Source organism: Gopherus evgoodei, chromosome 1 (assembly GCF_007399415.2).
Source record: "Gopherus evgoodei ecotype Sinaloan lineage chromosome 1, rGopEvg1_v1.p, whole genome shotgun sequence".
In the NCBI taxonomy this organism is placed as follows: Eukaryota; Metazoa; Chordata; order Testudines; family Testudinidae; genus Gopherus; species Gopherus evgoodei.
The window spans coordinates 215,945,993-215,957,184 of record NC_044322.1 but is presented as its reverse complement, the minus strand read 5'-3'; positions in this window follow the sequence as shown (position 1 = coordinate 215,957,184).

Below are 11,192 nucleotides of genomic sequence, written 5' to 3'. Positions count from 1 at the left end.
GCAAAAACAAAAAAACCCAAAGTCACTGCCAATCTGACCTGGGAGGAAATTCCTTTCTGTGTAAAGCTGAGGCCTTTTCCTGCCGCCATATTAGGAGAGCAGTAGCCATGAGCCAAGAAGCAGAAAGTCACATTTTCACATTCCATCTAAATTACATTAAAACAATGTGATATCAGGCTGTTAAGAAGGTGATCCTGTCCTAATAGCATCCACCGTCAACAGATAAAGAAACAGATCTTAAGATGGTTAAGGAAAACTTTGTTTGATAGCATTATCTGGCAAGAAATCAATTATCAACTGTGGTGGTTGCAAAATCGTTACTTCATTATTGTTTTGTCTTTATGGTCCCCACTTCTCTATTGTTTGCATGGTCACTGTCTGGTTCTTTGATTGTTTCAGTCTATTACATAACTAATTTTGCTAAGTATAAATCAACTATGGTGGTGGGATATGAATGGTTAAAGAATTGTTTTACAGTATGTTAGGATTGGTTAGAAAATTGTTTAGTAATATTTTAGTAAAATGATTGGTTAAGGTATAGCTAAGCAGGACTCAAGTTTCACTATATAAACTCAGATCCAAACAGGGCCGGTGCAACCATTTAGGCAGACTAGGCGGTTGCCTAGGGTGCCGAGATTTGAGGGCGCCAAAAAGGGCCCCCCAATTTTTTTTAAATGGTTGAGCAGCCGCTGCTGCTGAGACAGAGAGGGAGTCTGAGCTGCCAGCGGCAGCCAGCAGCCCAGGGTGTCCCCTGGCTCAGGGCACCGCCGCAGCAGCCTGCAGCCCAGGGGGTCCCCTGGGTCAGTGCGCCGCCACGGCAGCCGGCAGTCCAGGGGGTCCCCTGGGTCAGGGCACCACCCCAGCAGCCGGCAGCCCAGGGGCGGAGGTCCCCTGGCCCAGGGAAACCCCGGATTGCCGGCTGCCGCGGAGGCGCCCTGACCCTGGGTCAGGGTGCCACCGCGGCAGCCGGCAGTCCAGGGTGTCCCCTGGGTCAGGGTGCCGCCGCGGCAGCAGGCAGCCCAGGGTGTCCGGAGGGGGCGGCAGGCAGCTCCCGTGAAGCTGCCGCAGTCGTGCCTGCGGACGGTTGGCTGCTTGCGCAGCTCCTGTGGACCTCCCGCAGACACCACTGCGGCAGCTCCACCAGAGCCGCGGAACCAGCGTGCGGGGCGGCGAAATTGCCGTCCGCTTAGGGCGCTCAAAACCCTAGCGCCGGTCCTGGGTCCAAAAGGAAGTTCTTTGGAACCAACTCCAGGACATAGCCTCAAGATCAGAGCTGCCAGACCTCAACACCCTGCCAATCACACCATGCAGAAGCTGGAGTCCCTGGATGAGCTGATCCTGACTGGCCAGCAGGAAAAGTTCCTCTGCCTTATTGAGAGTGGTGAGCATTGTATGCTTAGTGTGTGTGTTCTGCTTTGGTGACTGTTAATAAACAGAGGTTAAGGACAGGGCCAGCTCTAGGTTTTTTGCCACCGCAAGCAAAAAAAATGTTGGTTGCCCCCCGTCCCAGACCTGGACTCCTTGCCGCACCCCCCTGCTGCCCCAGCCCTGGGCTTTCCCCCCCAACACCTACACCCTCCTTCCACCGCAGCCCTGGGTCACTGGTAACTCGCTCCCAGGGCAGGTCATTCAGCAGGAATTTTAGATGTGCACAGAACACAGACAGGATTGGTTCCTATATCCTTACAGAACTGCAGTAAAGTGGAACAATTTTCGGCTGGTGTGATTGGAGGATATCTGGATGCATATTATAAGACTGTAAAAGCAGCAAAGAGTCCTGTGGCACCTTATAGACTAACACACGTATTGGAGCACGAGCTTTCGTGGGTGAATACCCACTTCATCAGATGCATTCACTCACGAAAGCTCATGCTCCAATACATATAGTCTGTTAGTCTATAAGGTGCCACAGGACTCTTTGCTGCTTTTACAGATCCAGACTAACATGGCTACCCCTCTGATATTATAAGACTGTCCTCCATAAATGAGGAAAAGTTGAGGTGCCTTTATTCTTTTGTTCTACTTTTTCTATGGGGAATTTGCCAATGCAATATCACTGTCTTCCTTTTAAACAAACAAACAAACAAACAAACAAACACACAAACAAACAAACAAAGGCAATGGCTGTTGAAAATAGCAATTCCAGTCCTAATAACCACTGGGAAGCATTTCTTGCTCAATTTTATCCTACTTTTTCTACTGCAAGTTACAGTAGATCAGTATATTTGATTTGGGAGAAATGAAGTAACAGCTGCCCAAACTGAGCTTGAGCACTCCTGAATTTTGAGGTGTTCAAATCTGGAAGGCAGGTGCTGGGTGTGTGGGATGGGGGCGGGGGGTCTGTGGGCTCTGCGGGGGAGCACGGCAGCATGTATGCAGCAGCATGTCTGGCGCTGCGTGGAGCCAGACATGCTGGTCTGTGCAGCACGGTAAGGGGGCTAGGGGGTTGGAGAAGGGGTAGGGGGTTCTGGGGGCAGTCAAGAGACAGGGAGCAGGGGGGGTTGGATGGGGTGGAGATTCGGGGGGGCGGGCAGGGAGAAGATGGGGTTAGATGGGTCAGGGGTTTGGGGGGGTCAGTCAGGGGACAGGCAGCAGTTAGATAGGCATGGGAGTCCCAGGGGTTTGTCAGGGGACAGATGGGGGGGCTCCTAGGGGGAAGTTGGGGGGGGTCTCAGGAGGGGGCAGTTTGGGACAAGGAGAAGGGAGGCTTAGATAAGGGGTGGGGTCCCGGGAGGGGGCAATCAGGAGACAAGGACCAACAGTGCTTAGAGAGGGGGTGGGGTCCTGGGGGGCAGTTAGGGGCAGGGGTCCCGAGAGGGGGTGATCAGGGGACAGGGAGCAGGGAGGGCTGGATGGGTTGGAGTTTCTGTGGGGGGCAGTCGGAAGGAGTGGATGGTGGCAGGGTGGGGCTACCCTCCCTCCCCATGGAGTGTACTATTTTTTGAATGTTAAAATATGGTATCCCTACCCTTCACAGTGCAGCTCTCCATTCACAGCAAGCTGCAGCATGAGGTCTCAGCTACCTCACTCCCTCCCATTTCCTTTCTTGTCGGTAGTGGCCAAAGGAATGCTGGGAAATGTAGTTCTTTCCCTGCTCCAGGACTGGCTTTATAGACAGGGAGCTAACCAAGGAACTACAGCTCCCAGGGCCCCCTGTTGGTTCTCAGCTCCCATGCTGGATCCCTGCCGTCCCTGCAAATGGGCTGCCCCAAGCACGTGCTTGCTTTTCTGGGGCCTACAGCTGCCCCGGTTAAGGATATTACTGTGTAAGGCTCTTTCACTGGTAAAAGATCTTGTATACCTGTGGAGCTTTAAGTCCACAGGGAATCAGTGTTATACCCTGAACCCATGGAGGGGTAGAGCCCAGAGCCCACAGAGGGGTAAAGATGGGTGCCTTATACCTGGAGCCCTAGGAACTGGGAAAAGGTTAGGGTGACAAAATTAACTGGGTTATACCAGGATGCCATGGAAGGGTAAAGTTGGGTGCCCTAGAGTGTGTGTAACAGAATTTTGTGTGGGTAACACCTGACCCCACAATATGATGATTATAGAATATCAAGGTTGGAAGGGACCTCAGGAGGTCATCTAGTCTAACCCCCTGCTCAAAGCAGGACCAATCCCCAGACAGATTTCTGTCCCAGATCCCTAAATGGCCCCCTCAAGAATTGAGCTTACAATGCTGGGTTTAGCAGGTCAGTGCTCAAACCACTGAGCTATCCCTCCCCCCTCTCAGTTAGCCCCTAAGCATGTGAGGAAGAACCAGGCAATCAAGCACTTGAGAGAGAAAATGCTTGGTACCACCTAGGGTGACCAGATGTCCCGATTTTATAGGGATGGTCCTGATTTTGGGGTCTTTTTCTTATATAGGCTTCTATTACCCCCCACCCCCTGTCCCAATTTTTCACATTTGCTGTCTGGTCACCCTAGTACCACCTCAAAGCCCTGACCCCCCTGTTCAATGTCTCATCTTAGCCATGGCTTTCCCTGATGCTTTGGAAGGAGATTAAAAATATCCCTCACAGAAAATATGGGAGGGAGGGGGAATCTCTTCCTTAACCTGCCAGTGGCCAGCTAAAATCCTGAAGCAGGAGAGATAAACCAGAAGTGAGCCCTAGGGCTATTGAGACTCCTCCACTGCCCCCCCATCACAAGCAACCCCATCACATTCTTAATTTGTCCATCTCTCTCTTAAAACTAATTAAGTTGATTGCCCCTAAAACTCCGGTTGGGAAGCTACATTTGTAACAGTTAGACCTCTCCATTCACAAGGTCAGGAACAGATTATTGGCTACTGGGCCTGGTCCACACTTGAAAGAATCATAGGTATAACTATTTAGGTTTAGGTTTGGTTTATATTATAAAAGCCATAGTGTGGACATGGTTACACCGGTATAAAGATGACTTATACCTGTAAAAGTTATTTCCTTTTTTGTATAGTATAAAGCAACTCTATACTAATGGTATGTCTACATTGCCTACGCTACAGCATGGCAGCACTACGACATGAGCAGTGTAGACACACTTTATCACCAGGGAACAGCTCTCCCGGAGATAAAAAAAACCCACCCCGAACAAATTACTGTCTATACTGCCGCTTTTCATCACTAAAACTTTTCACACCCCTGAACGACTAAAGTTTTAGCACTGAAAGTGGTAGTGTTGACACAGCCTTATGTAACTGCATGCACAGTAAAGGGGTTGTACAACTTTAGCAATACTGGTACGTAGTTAAATTGGTACAACTTTCTAATGTTGAAAGGCCCAAGTTCTCTCTGGTCTAGCTCACTAGATCCTACTCCCTATATTAAAATATATTTACTTGCAATATGTATACAGTGACCAGAAAAGGTGCAGCCCTGGTAAATAGGGGAGACAAAGCTGGAACTCAAACTATGTGCAAGACCGTTTGTGTCTGTAGTTGTTTTCTTTACAAAATACCTCCTGATGAAGAAGGATTGTGATTCCATATATTATGATACACCTTGCACACAGGTGGGAATGGAACTCACCTGAACTTCTCACCCCCAGGGAATGCCTACAGTAGAGTTTTACATCAAATTAATTGATTGCCAGTTATATTGAGGTAATTAACACATTTGTAAGGGCTAATCTGGACACTCTGCAAATGTACTTTCAAGGACAAAAATATTTGTGGTTTAAGTTAGGGTATGGGCAAAAATAGTGTGTTTCTTCTGTTGTGTTAGCTCAATCGAGTTAGCTTAACATGATTAGAAAGCCCAGTTAAGGGCATATCTTCACTAGGGACATGTCTGTGATAGAAAAAAAAGGTGACTTCTTACAATGAGCAAGTTATCTCACTGTAAACTCCTAATGTAGACAAGGCAAGTGGGTGGGGCTCTTTTGAGCATCATACTGGACTCATGCTGGGTCACTTTATTGGGGAAAGCTGTGAATCTGTGGTACTGGAGTTAACAGTTTCCTGACACTCTCCACACACCACATGTGGTGAGGAATATAGAGGGAACAGTTTCTAGGAAGACAGAAAGGGATGGGGGAAGAGCTGTCAGTGGTCAAGTTACAAGGCAGAATTAACAAGAGATCTCTGTCTCTTATCACTGTTTCTGTATTTGGGTCTAATTCACCATTGCTTTACATCTTGTGTAGTCCCTTCCACCAGCACAAAGTGAATACACAGCAGATATAGAATGTAGGATTTGCAGCATTTTATAACTCTCTCCCCTACCCCTATCTCCTGCTCCTTCCATCTCAGGTTTTATCTCTCTATTGATCCATTTCTCTCACACTCTCCGATACGCTTGCTGCCTTTCATTATTAGTCAGATAAAGCCAGGCAGCTCCATCATCCTAGCTACGTGATCCTGTCTCTGTCCTAGCTCTGCACCCCTACCCTTCACCCATCTCATGTGCTAGATTGTACTGCTGTCTCTCTGCTTCCATTTCATGCAGCTGTGGGGCTAACACAAGGAAGAGGCCCGTGGAAGTCTCCTGTGTAATCCAGACTCTGAAGTGCCCTCGAGCTGAGGTTCCCACTGTCCCCCCTCAGACGCTCATTCTAATCTCTCACTAAGACTCTCCTGTAACCTCACCATAGCACAGTAAAGCATAGCCTTCCCCTGCCCTTAGACCCTACTCTAGAGTGGTCAAGTTTTGTGATATTTGGTGTTTTTCTTAAAGTCCCAGCTCCTGGAGCAATGAGAAATTCAGCTTTTATTTTTTTGAAAAAGTAGTTTCTACCCTCATGGCTACTGAGGAAAACTGGAAATATGATTCCAGTGTAATCTAAAACTGGAAGGCAAAGAAAAGGAATCCAACATTTATTATTTTAAAAAATCTCTCATATTTTAGGTCAATCTCATTATTTTGGGGCCTGACTCATGATTTTTGAATGCTTGGGGCTGACAAATGTTTCTAGCCCTCTCTCTAAAACCCATCCCCTCACTCCGCCCTAACCATAGCCTCCCCGCCCCCTTCCATGAAACCCCACTCCCTTCGTCCCCTAACTTCATCCTATCTCACTCTAAACCCATTAGGGCATATCTACATTATTACAATGTGTTACTCTGTTTGAATACAGCAGCGAAGAAATGAGATAGATGGCATGGTGTTCATCATGATTTGCCTTGCTCCACACTGACTGGTCACAGTCAGCATTATATAATTCTTCACAATTGTGTTGAAACATGGAAAAATTCATAGATACATACATTTTAAGGCCAGAAAAGACCATTTTGATCTTTCATTCTGACCTTCTTTATATCACAGGCCATGGAATTTCAACGAGTTGCCCCTGTGTTATGCCCAATAATTTGTATATTACTAAAGCATATCTTCCATGCAGGCATCCACTCCTGATATTAATACTCTAAGAGATAGAAAATCTACCACTTCCCCTAGTAATTGTTCCACCCTCATTGTTAAACATGTGCGCCTTATTTCTAATTTGAATTTGTCTGGCTTCAGCTTCCAGCCATTGGTTCTTGTTATGTATTTCTCTTTATATTGAAGATCCCTTTAGTACCCAGTATTTTCTCCCATGAAGTACTTATACATTGTAATCAAGTTATCTCTCAGTCTCCTTTTAGATAAGCTAAACAGATGGAGCACTTTAAGTCTCTCACTGTAAGGAATTTGTTCCAGTTTTCAAATAATTTGTGTAGCTTTCCTCTGCACACTCTCCAATTTTCCAACATCCTTTTAAAGATGTGGACACCAGAACTGGGTGCAGAATTCAGGTATTGGTCCCATCAGTGCTGTAACCAGCAGTAAAATCACCTTCCTATTCCTACTCCCCTGTTTATACATCCAAGGATCACAGTCACCTTTTTTGCTACAGTGGGAGTTCATATTGTTTACCCAATATAACCCCTAAATCCTTTTCAGAATCACTGCTTTCCAGGATACAGTCCCTCGTTCTTTAGGTGTGGCCCAGCATTCCTTTTTCCTAGATGTATAACTTTGCATTTGCCTGCATTAAGACACATATTGTCTGAATGGGCCCAGGTTACCAACCAATCCAGATCACTCTTTATGACTGCCCCGGTCTCATCACTATTAAGCCCTTCGCTAATCTTTGTATCATCTGCAAAGTTTATCAGGAGTGATTGAATATTTACTTCCAGATCATTGATGAAAAAGTTGAATAGTTGTGCATCTAGTACTGGTCCATGCAGAACAACACTAGAAACACTCAAATTTGATGATGAATCCTCACTGCTGCTACTTTTGGGGGAACGGTAAATAATGAAGTGACAGGTCACTGATACAGAGTGATCTGGATGACTTGGGAAGCTGGGGGCAAGCAAACAATATGTTTTCATATGGCTAAATGTAAATGTATACTTCTAGGGACAAAGAATGTAGGCCATACTTACACGATAGGGGACTCTATCCTGGAAAGTAGTGACTCTGAAAAAGACCTCAGGGTCATAGTGGATAATCTTCTGAACATGAGCTGCCACAGGACACTGTCCAAAAGGATTCATGTGATCTTGGGGTTCATAAACAGAGGAATCCTGAGTAGGAGCAGAGAGTACCTCTTTATTTGGCATTGGTGCAACTGCTGCTGGAATACTGTGTCCAATTCTGGTGTCCACAATTAAGGAAGAATGTTGATAAGAGAGAGTGCAGAGAAGAGCAACAAAAATGATTAAAAGATTAGAAAACATGCCTTCTAGTGCTAGACTCAAGGAGCTCTACCTAGTTAGCTTAATAAAGAGATGGTTAAGGGGTGACTGGATTACAGTCTATAAGCACCTACATGGGGAACAAATCTTTAATAATAGGCTCTTCAATCTAGCAGAGACAGGTATAACATGAAGGTGGCTAGAAGCTGAAGCTAGAAAAATTCAGACTGGAAATAAGGAGTAAAATTTTAACAGACCAACTAATCAAGAATTGTGTGGATTCTCCATCCCTAACAATTTTTATTCAAGATTGGATGTTTGTCTAACAGATCTGCTCTAGGAATTATTTTGGCGAAGTTCTATGGGCTGTGTTCTACAGGAGGTCAGACTAGAATCAGGGGTGGGCAAACTACAGCCTGCAGGCTGAATCCGGCCCATCAGAACTTTGGATCCGACCTGCGGAATTGCCACCCCCATGAAATGTCCCTGCGGCCTGAGGAGCTTCAGGGGAGGTATCCATAGGCAAGGGAAGTGCGTGAAACCCCAGGGGCTGCAGGGACATGGTGCTGGCGGCTTCCAGGAGCAGCATGGCATGGGGCCAGGGCAGGCAAGGAGCCTGCCCTGGCCCTAGTGTGCATCGCTGCCATCCTGGAGCTGCACCCCTCCTGCACCCAGCACCCCAACTCCCTGCCCTGAGCCCCCTGCTGCACCCTGCCTGCACCTCAACCCCCTGCCCCGAGCCCCTTGCTTCACCTTACACCCCTCCCTGCACCCCAACCCACTGCCCTGAGCCTTCTCCCACACTTGCACCCCTCCTTGCACCCCAACTCGCTGCTCTGAGCCTCCTCCCACACCCCACACCCCCACTGCACACCAACTCCTTGCCCTGAGCCCCCTGCTGCAGCTCACACCCTTCCTGCACTCCAACCCCCTGCCCCGAGCCCCCTGCTGCACCTCACACTCCTTCTGCACCTCAACCCACTGCCCTGAGACCCCTCCCACACCTGCACCCCTCCCTGCATCCCAACCCCATGCCATGAGCCCCCTCCCGCACTCCTCACTCCCTTCTGCACCCCAGCGCCCTTCCCTGAGCCCCCTCATACACCCCGCACCCCTCCTCTGCCACAATCCCTTGCCCTGAGCCCCTTCCTGCACACCACACCCCTTCCTATACCCCGCACTCCCTCCTGCACCCCAACCCCCTGCCCCAGCCCTACATTCACGGCCTGCATGCAATTTCCCCACCCAGATGTGGCCCTCAGGCCAAAAAGTTTGCCCACCCCTGGACTAGATCACAGTCATCCCTTCTGGCCTTGGACTCTATGACTTTTTGATACTGTATAGTGCCAATTTTTTAACCAGAATGTCATGAAATACTAAGTTAAACACCAAACAAAACTCCAAGTCTATTACATCTACACAGTTACTTTTATCATCCAAACATATAATCTTATCAAACATTGAAATCAGGTAGTTGGGTAAGATCTATTCTTCATAAACCATGTTGACTGGCATTCATTATGTTCCTATCCTCTCATTCTTTATCAGTTGAATCCTGTACCAGCTTTTTGATTATTTTACCCAGGATTGATGTCAGGTTAACTCACCTATGGTTATTCAGGTCATCCTGCTTGCCTTTTCTGAGTACTGGCACAACATTAGCACTCTTCCAGTCATATGGAATTTTGCCAGTATTCCAAGAGTTATCAGACATTAACATCAGCAGGCCAGAGATCTCCTCAGCCAACTCTTATAGGACTCTTGGGTGCAAGTTATCTGGGTGCTAATTTAAAAATGTTTATCTCTGGTAGAGGCTGTTTAACATCCTCCTTAGTTACTAATGGACTGGAAAGCAGTTAATCTATTCCTCAAGTGATATGAATACATCATCCTGCTCCTTTCCAAATACAGAATAGAAGTATTTATTAACACTTCTGCATTTTCTGCATCATTAACATTTCTACCATCTCCAGCTAGCAATGTGTCTATATCACTGCTAGGTTTTGTTTGTTTGTTTGTTTTGGGGGTGGGGGTGGTTGTGGTAGTGGTTAGGATATATCATTGCCATAACAGATAGGGCATGAGCCTGACCTCACAGTACCACTATCACCCTAATCAATACCTTAAGCTCACTCTGATCCTTTAACCTTTACACTATCCTAAGTTTAACCCCTTCCAAGTAATACCCTGTGCATAATGTCACCCTATCCACCTTCTCTAAACCCTAAGCCTTAATACCTCATCCCAACCCTTTCATCTAAACTTCACAGTAACAAGCCCATTCACCAATTTCACCCTAATCCCTTACTCTGTTGTCACTATACCTTCTCACCTTAATCACACCGCAACCCCTAACTCAAAGCACTCCCCTAAACCAGGGCCAGATTAACCTTTTGTGGGCCTGGCTCCAAACATATTTGTGGGCCCCCATGGAGACAATGGTGCATGGCACAGGGAGATCAGTCCCCCGACCGAGGGGCCAGCCAGGGGCAATGAGGCATGGCATGGCAAAGACCTCCGCACTCCGCTCAGCCCAGTGCGAGGGCACTATTTACAAACTGGCAGTTGCCAGACGCACAGTGGCCCGCCCAGCCCTGTGCTGCCAGCATGCCCCTTCCCTGTGAGGGCGGGCCCATGCCATGCCACACAGCCCCCCCGGACCCGCTATGTCCAGCGCCTCCCCAGACCTCCTCTACAAATGCACAGCACCCTACACAACACCGCCCCTGCCCAGCACCCCCCTGCCCACAGCCCCACCACAACTGCCCAGAACCTCACACAGAACCCTCACTCCCTAGTGCCCCAACACACAGATCATCCCTGCCCCCTTACAGTCGACCCACTCCCCCACGTCCTGCCTCCCGGCCACACTCACTGGCCCTGCTGGGAGATAACTGTGTCTGCCTGACTGAGCCAGCAGCGCAGCCAGGGCTAGTCCCTGGGTGGGGAGTCACTCCGGCCCCTCTGGAGTGGCACAATCAGCCAAGCCAGAGTGCCTGCCCCAGTCAGACTTCCTCAGGACCCACTTGCCTGGAGGGGCCCAGCCAAGTCCCCCATTTTGTCCCCAGGCATCTGCACCAGTCCCAGG